The sequence below is a fragment of the Balaenoptera borealis genome (genome assembly GCF_965194805.1).
Source record: "Balaenoptera borealis genome assembly, chromosome: 1".
In the NCBI taxonomy this organism is placed as follows: domain Eukaryota; kingdom Metazoa; phylum Chordata; class Mammalia; order Artiodactyla; family Balaenopteridae; genus Balaenoptera; species Balaenoptera borealis.
The window spans coordinates 63,253,649-63,262,746 of record NC_138860.1 but is presented as its reverse complement, the minus strand read 5'-3'; positions in this window follow the sequence as shown (position 1 = coordinate 63,262,746).

The following is a 9,098-nucleotide window of genomic DNA, read 5'->3' as shown; positions in this document are numbered from 1 at the left end:
TCCACACACAAATATGATATCAAAACTACCAATTGTGAGAAGAGGAGAGCATAAATGCAGGATATTGGAAATGCATTTGAAATTAAAAGACCAGCAACTTAAAACAATCTTGTTTATATATAAACTACTATATCAAAACCTCAAGGTAACCAGAAACCGAAGTTCTACAGTAGATACAAACAAAAAAAAAAAAAAAGAAAGAAGAATCCAAACACAACACTAAAGTTAGTGGTCAATTCACAAGAGAAGAGAACAAAAGAGGAAGGGAAGAAAAAGACCTACAAAAACAAATCCAAAACAGCTAACAAAATATCAACAAGAACATATAGATGGAAAATTACCTTAAGTATAGATGGATCAAATGATCCAACCAAAAGACATAGACTGGCTGAATGGATACAAAAATAAGACCCATATATATGCTGTCTACAAGAGACCCACTTCAGATCTAGGGACACATACAGACTAAAAGTGAGGGAATGGAAAAAAAGTATTCCATGCAAATGGAAATCAAAATAGAGCTGGAGTAGCATTACTCATATCAGACAACATAGACTTTAAAATAAAGACTGTTACAAGAGACAAAGAAGGACACTACATAATGATCAAGGGATCAATCCAAGAAGAAGCTATAACAATTGTAAATATATATGCACCCAACATAGGAGCACCTCAATATATAAGGCAAATACTAACAGCCGTAAAAGGAGATATCAACAGTAACACAATAAGAGTGAGGGACTTTAACGCCCCACTTACATCAATGGACAGATAATCCAGACAGAAAAATCAATAAGGAAACACAGGCCTTAAATGAAACATTAGACCAGATGGATTTAACTAATATTTAAAGAGCATTCCATCTGAAAGCAGCAGAATACACATTCTTCTCGTACACATGGAACATTCTCCAGGATAGATCACATGCTGGGCCACAAAGCAAACCTCAGTAAATTTAAGAAAACTGAAATCATATCAAGCATCTTTTCCAACCACAACACTAGGAGATTAGAAATCAACTATAAGAAAAAAAACTGTAAAAAACAAGAACACGCAGAGGCTAAACAATATGCTACTAAACAACGATCACTGAAGAAATCAAAGAAGAAATAAAAAAATACGTAGAGGCAAATGAAAACAAAAACAGGATGATCTAAAACCTATGGGACACAGCAAAAGCTGTTCGAAGAGGGAAGTTTATAGCAATACAATCTCACCTCAGGAAACAAGAAAAATCTCAAATAAACAACCTAACCTTACACCTAAAGAAAAGAAGAACAAACAAAAACCAAAGTTAGTAGAAGGAAAGGAATCATAAAGATCAGAGCAGAAATAAATGAACTAGAGATGAAGAACACAATAGGTATGATCAATGAAACCAAAAGCTTGTTCTTTGCAAAGATAAGCAAAATTGATGAACCTTTAGCCAGACTTACCAAGAAAAAAAGGGAGAGGGTTCAAATCAATAAAATTAGAAATGAAAAAGCAGAATTTACCACAGACACCACAGAAATATAAAGGATAATAAATGACTACTACAACCAGTTATATGTCAATAAGATGGACAACTGAGAAGAAATGGACAAATTCTTAGAAAGATACAATCTCCCAAGACTGAACCAGGAAGAAATAGAAAATATGAACAGACCAATCACAAGTACTGAAATTGAAACTGTGATTAAAAAACTCGCACCAAACAAAAATTCAGGACCAGAGGGCTTCACAGGCGAATTCTATCACACATTTAAAGAAAAGTTAACACCTATGCTTCTGAAATTCTTCCAAAAACTGGCAGAGGAAGAAACACTCCCAAACTCATTCTATGAGGCCACCATCACCCTGATACCAAAACCAGAAGAAGACACCACAAAAAAAGAAAATAACAGGCCAATATCACTGATGATCATAGATGCAAAAACCCTCAACAAAATAGTAGCAAACTGAATCCAACAAAATATTAAAAGGATCATACACCATGTTCAAGTGGGATTTATCCCAGGGATGCAAGGATTTTTCAGTATCCAGAAGTCAATCAGTGTGATACACCACATTAACACCTTGAAGAATAAAAACCATATGATTATCTCAATAGATGAAGAAAAAGCTTTTGACAAAATTCAACACCCATTTATGATGATAACTCTCCAGAAAGTGAGCAATTCAAGCTTTCCTTGAATTTGCTATGGGAAATTGTCTCCAAACTTCTCTCACATCTGGAAAGAGAAAAATCCCTCACCCATGAGTTTCCACACTCCCATCAGGAGCTTCTATACTGGGGTACCCCAAGTGCCAAGAGATTTCACATGCTTTTTTATGAGCTACAACAGCTGCCTTTTCAGTCCAATGTTCTCCAGGCTCTTAGTGTGAGAGTAATATATCAGACCCCATTTTCCTAAGAGAAAAACTAAAGTGTAACTAATAATTTGTTGAGTGCATACTATATGCTGTGGGCACTTTTATATGCATTATCTCTAATCTAACAGAGGAATTTAAATGAAATATTTAAAAATATTCCATTAACCCAAACGAAGACAGGAAAAAAGAATTGTAAGAAAAACCTAAACAAAACAGAACAAATAGGAAACAAACAGCAAAAGGATAGACATGAAACAAATCATATCAATAATTACCTTAAATGTAAATGAAACAACTTACCAATTAAGAGGGAAATATTGTCACACTGGATTTTTTTTTAAAAATCCACTTTAAATACAATGGCACAGATAAGTTGAACAAAAAGTACTGAAAAAAGATATACCATGAAGACAGTAAGTATGAAAGTTTTGTGATATGAATATCAGTCAACATAAACTTCAAGGCAAGGAGTATCACCAGAGATAAATAGGGACATTTCTCCCTGTTGACCAAAAGTCAATTCAATAAGAAGACAATTATTTTAAAAGTATGTGCCTAGTAACTGAGCTTCAAAATAAATTAAGCAAAACTGACAGAAATTAAAAAACCAACTACTTTTATAGTAGCATAAAACCATAAAATACTTTTAAATTTAACAAAATACTTGCAAAATCTCTACATTGAAAACTACAAGTTGCAGGATACACAATTAATGCACAGAAATCTCTTGCATTCCTATACACTAATGATGAAAAATCTGAGAGAGAAATTAAGGAAACACTCCCATTTACCATTGCAACAAAAAGAATGAAATACCTAGGAATAAACCTACCTAGGGAGACAAAAGACCTGTATGCAGAAAACTATAAGACACTGATGAAAGAAGTTAAAGATGATACCAACAGATGGAGAGATATACCATGTTCTTGGATTGGAAGAATCAATATTGTGAAAATGACTATACTACCCAAAGCAAACTACAGATTCAATGCAATCCCTATCAAATTACCAATGGCATTTTTTTATAGAACTAGAACAAAAAATCTTAAAATTTGTATGGAGACACAAAAGACCCCGAATAGCCAAAGCAGTCTTGAGGGAAAAAGATGGAACTGGAGGAATCAGACTCCCTGACTTCAGACTATACTACAAAGCTACAGTAATTAAGACAATATGGTACTGGCACCAAAACAGAAACATAGATCAATGGAACAAGATAGAAAGCCCAGAGATAAACCCATGCACCTATGGTCAACTAATCTATGACAAAGGAGGCAAGGATATACAATGGAGAAAAGACAGTCTCTTCAATAAGTGGTGCTGGGAAAACTGGACAGCTACATGTAAAAGAATGAAATTAGAACAGTCCTTAACACCATACACAAAAATAAACTCAAAATGGATTCGAGACCTAAATGTAAGACTGGAGACTATAAAACTCTTAGAGGAAAACATGGGAAGAGCACTCTTTGACATAAATCACAGCAAGATCTTTTTTGATCCACCTCCTAGAGTAATGGAAATTTTAAAAAATAAAATAAACAAATGGGACCTAATGAAACTTCAAAGCTTTTGCACAGCAAAGGAAACCATAGACAAGACGAAAAGACAACCCTCAGAGTGGGAGAAAATATTTGCAAACGAATCAACGGACAAAGGATTAATCTCCAAAATATATAAACAGCTCATGCAGCTCAATATTAAAAAAACAAACAACCCAATCCAAAAATGGGCAGAAGACCTAAATAGACGTTTCTCCAAAGAAGACATACAGATGGCCAAGAAGCACATGAAAAGCTGCTCAACATCACTAATTATTAGAGAAATGCAAATCAAAACTACAATGAGGTATCACCTCACACCAGTTAGAATAGGCTTCATCAGAAAATCTACAAACAACAAATGCTGGAGAGGGTGTGGAGAAAAGGAACCCCTCTTGCACTGCTGGTGGGAATGTAAATTGATACAGCCACTATGGAGAACAGTATGGAGGTTCCTTAAAAAAATAAAAATAGAATTACCATATGATCCAGCAATCACACTACTGGACATGTACCCAGAGAAAACCATAATTCAAAAAGACACATGCACCCCAAAGTTCATTGCAGCACTATTTACAATAGCCAGGTCATGGAAGCAACCTAAATGCGCATTGACAGATGAATGGGTAAAGAAGTTGTGGTACATATATACAATGGAATATTACTCAGCCATAAAAAGGAAAGAAATTGGGTCATTTGTTGAGACGTGGATGGATCTAGAGACTGTCCTACAGAGTGAAGTAAGTCAGAAAGAGAAAAACAAATATCGTATATTAACGCATATATGTGAAACCTAGAAAAATGGTACAGATGAACTGGTTTGCAGGGCAGAAATTGAGACACAGATGTAGAGAACAAACGTATGGACACCAAGGGGGGAAAGCTACAGGGGGTGGGGGTGGGGGTGTGATGAATTGGGCGATTGGGATTGACATGTATACACTGATGTGTATAAAATTGATGACTAATAAGAACCTGCTGTATTAAAAAGTAAATAAAATTAAATTAAAAAATTTTAAAAAAAGAATGTAGAGACAGGATTAAATAGAAAGCTAGGTGTTATTATTTCTCATTTAAGGTATCATATTAAAAGAATTTTCTTGAAAAAAAAAAAAAAGGAAACTACAAAACAATGCTGAGAGGAATTAAAGAGACCTAAATATTAGGAGAGATATACTATGCTCATACACTGGAAGACTCAATATTGTTAATATGTCAGTTCTCCCCAACTTATTGATTCAGTGCAATCCTAATCAGAGTTACAGCCATTTATTTCATAAATGTAAAAGTTGACTCTCAAGTTTATTAAAGGCAAAGGATCCAGGATAGCCAGAACAATCTTGAAGAAGAACTAAGTTAGAGGACTCTGATGTCAAGGCTTACTATAAACCTATACTAATCAAGACAGTCGTATTGGCATAAAGACAGACAAATAGACCGATAGGAAAGAACAGAGTCCAGAAATAGACCCAGACATATATGGTCAATTATTTTTTTGCAAAGGTGCCAAGGCAAGGGGGAAAGTCTTTTCAATAAATTTATTGAAAAAGTCTTTTCAATAAATGGACAAACATTTCAACAAACTTAAACTTCAACCCCTACCTCATAATACACTCAAATATTAATATGAGATGAGTCAAATATCTAAATGTGTATGCTGAGAGCATAGGTGGAGTAAAGGGAGATTGGCCACAGCCAGGGAAATTGATCAAATAAGGAAATAAATGAAAGAAAATTGGAGTCTGAATTTTCACTGCTGGAGGAGGAATATACCAATATGGAAAGGGAGAAAACTCGAATGAACCATATGGTGTGTTGGATTAGAATTGGTGACATTGGTGTGAACTAATGGTCTTCAGTATAGAGAGATGAATATAGAAATTAATACAGAGGTAAAGTAGAGGATAATGTGTGTGTGGAATAAATATATTTCATTCACTAGATCTTTTCACTGCTGAGAGGGGCTCCCACTGCCAAATATGGGACCATTAAATGTCAAAATAAATAATGATAGCAATGGGTCCTAGCCCAGTGGGTAAAATAGAAATGCAAGAGTCTATAGACACTGAATAAGTTGATGAATAAACTAAAAGTTTAATGAGAAATGGGATGTTTCCATAGTGTCTAAAAACCTCTCAAGGAAACACTTTTTAATTGCAATGGGAAAACAAGTAACTTTAGAGTGGAGAAACTTTGCAGACACCACCTTCATCCTGTGATCAAAGTTAACATCATCAATAACAGGAAAACTGAAATCCTGTACCACATAATAGGATGCAAAGAGAAGAACACAGCTTCATTTCTGTGATATTCTTGTCAAAGACGCAATAATTTAATCATGAAGAAACAACAGACAAACCCAAATTGAGAGACATTCTACAAAATAACTGGCTTGTAGTCATCAGAAGTGTCAAAATCATGAAAATCAAGGAAAGATTGAGGAATTGTTCCAGATTGAAGGAGACTAAATATACATATCTAAATGCAATGAGTAATTCTGAACTAGAGTCTTGTCCTCAAATGGATATTCCTAGGGAAACTGGTGAAACTTGAATGAGGTCTGAGGATATTGATGCTGACTTCCTGATTTTGATGGCTATACTGTAGTTAGGCAGGAGAATATCCTTACGGGAAGAAAACATATATTAAACATACATATATAGGGTAATGGGACATTGTGCAGGCAACTTATTCCCAAATGATTCAGGAAAAGTCTTTTATATAATACTTATTTTTTTGTAAGTTTGAGATTATTTCAAGGAAAATATTGTAAGGGGAAAAAGTCTAGTGGAGAGGTGCTATAGAATCACACCACCTTCCTGTGTATGTTCGGCATGTACATATGTGCCACCCTACAGCCTCCCCCAGCCAGCTACGACATGGTTGCAGGACCAGCCATATGAGGAATCAATCCCCCATTTTCTGGAACTGGAAAGACATCGAATGGTGCTTGTTCTTTAGGCCTTCAGAATACGTATGAGTATTTCTGAAATTCCTTTTTTTGGAACGTAGACTGGGTCACCTCTGAATGAGCTATAACTCTTTTAGAAGGCAGAATGAGTCTCTCTCCACCCCCTTAAGGAGGTGCAGGGGTGAGGCTGAGGAGGATGAAGAGATCTAGTTCCTGGTAAAAATAGAATACTCCCAGCTGGTTATAGGCGAAGGCAGCTGTGTTGATTATTCTTCATTTGCACCTTCCTCCTTTCCCCCAAATCCATTCTCGTTCCCTTTCTTTACTTTGCACTCCAGGAGGGCACAGCCTGATCTCTTGCCATCTAGTTTCTACTTGGGTTCTGCCAACGAGAGGTGGGCAGGATGGGAGAGTGGGAGGAGAAATGGGCCATGGTGTTTCCTCCTCTGCCCACTCTCTGCATTGGCACTGCTGCTGTGGTGGTGGCGGCATCTCTCCATGATTCCACCAACTGCTGGAAACCCTCCTCTGTGCTTCTAGCTCTTGCCGGGTTCTGGAAGGGTTCACCCCCTTCTCTCCCCTTGTCCTTTCAAGCCTTGGGGAGGTGACGGCTTTCCCAGCAATAAAGAACTAGTTTCCTGCAATGAAAGACAAAACCTAAGCAATATATGATGGACTTAATAAAGAAGCTAAATATTCTGCACAAGTGGCTACCTTTCCTTCCAAAAGTAGCTTCAAGTTAAGTAATTTTAAGAACTGATTCACTTTCCTTTATATTAAGCTGTATGGGGAAACTGCGTACAGGGAAGGGACCATGGAGTAGATGGTATGATTGTTCAGTATCTTCACTGCCTCTCCCTGAGGAGGACGAGCCCCTGCCCTATGACATGTGACTGTCTCTGGACAATGAAATGGGAGCAGAAGGGATAGTGCCTCTAACTTATCTTGTGAGTCTCTCATTTTTCTTCTTCCTTTGCCGTGAGACCAGAATTGTCCTGAGAGCTGAGTTTGTTACCGAGTCCAAGCTCATACTACTTATCGTATGATAGGCCAATAAATTAAGAGACAAGTTGTTGGGGCAAGGAATAGTGACTTTATTCAGAAAGCCAGTGGACCAAGATGGTGGACTTGTGTGCCCAAGAACCATCTTGCCCGAATTAGCGGAGGGAGTGAAGTCAAGCATTTCCTGGTTCCGGTCCGCCTCCAGAGGGGACGTATTAATTTCTTCCTCCCTGCAGTCATTCACAGGTGGGACTGTTCAGGATGTTTCCTGTGAGCTAAACAAAAGTATTTTAGCTTAACGCTCATTACCTGGGAGGCAAGGTTCCCAGAGATGGGCCGTTATGTATCGTTTAAGCTTATAGGCAATATCCCTTTAGTGATCAACTTGTAATAGAATACAAAGATTCTTCCCTATTACAATTCCCCACTGTCAATATCCATTCCACAATCTTGTGGGAAAAGGGACAACGACTGTTCTGGCTACTTCTGGAGGTGATGAATAGTCCCTAGAATCTTTGGTCAGTCCTTTTATATCTACCACTATTTGAACCTGATGAAACCCCTTAACACTTTGTTGTTTAATTTGTACTTGAACTTGGGATTTTGGTTCCAGTTCCCAAGACATATACTCAATTCCTGTGCTAGTTATTTGAACAAAAGTAAACAAATTGGTTGACCCTTCTCCAGCTACAATGAAACTACCATCTACTTCAGTTGGATGGGCAGACCTGCTGGAGGCAAACACATGAACAGAGGTTGGTATAGTGTCCAAAGTTTTAACATAATTGGCAACTGCTAGGTCTTTTAAAGTATTTATAGATTCTCTCGCCTGGGCAGACACATGGAGTGGCCTACCATACAATACTTCAAAGGGGTTTAATTTAAGCCTGCTTCTGGGAGCCACTGATCTGTAGCAGGGCAACTGGCAAGGCCTTATCCCAAGTTAAATTAGTATTCATTTTCTTGGTTTTTCCTGTTGATTGCAGTCTCCAGGATGAATGTAGTTCCAATGCCTTAATCCAAATAAGGGGATAATTTCCTGGAGGGTTTTAACTAATTAGAAGCTACTGATTTTAAAAACTAATAACGTAGAACTGCCACATACAAAACAAATGGTTCACAAAACATTCTCCTTTCCTTCTGAAGGTTTTACGATGCATTGTTATCATTAACCAGTCTTACTATAACTTAAATGGCCAATTGAGACAAACGGTTCTGACACCATTCTTCCACTGATTAAGACAGGGGTGGCAGGTATTGGGGATAACATTCATTTAGCCTTCTGAGCT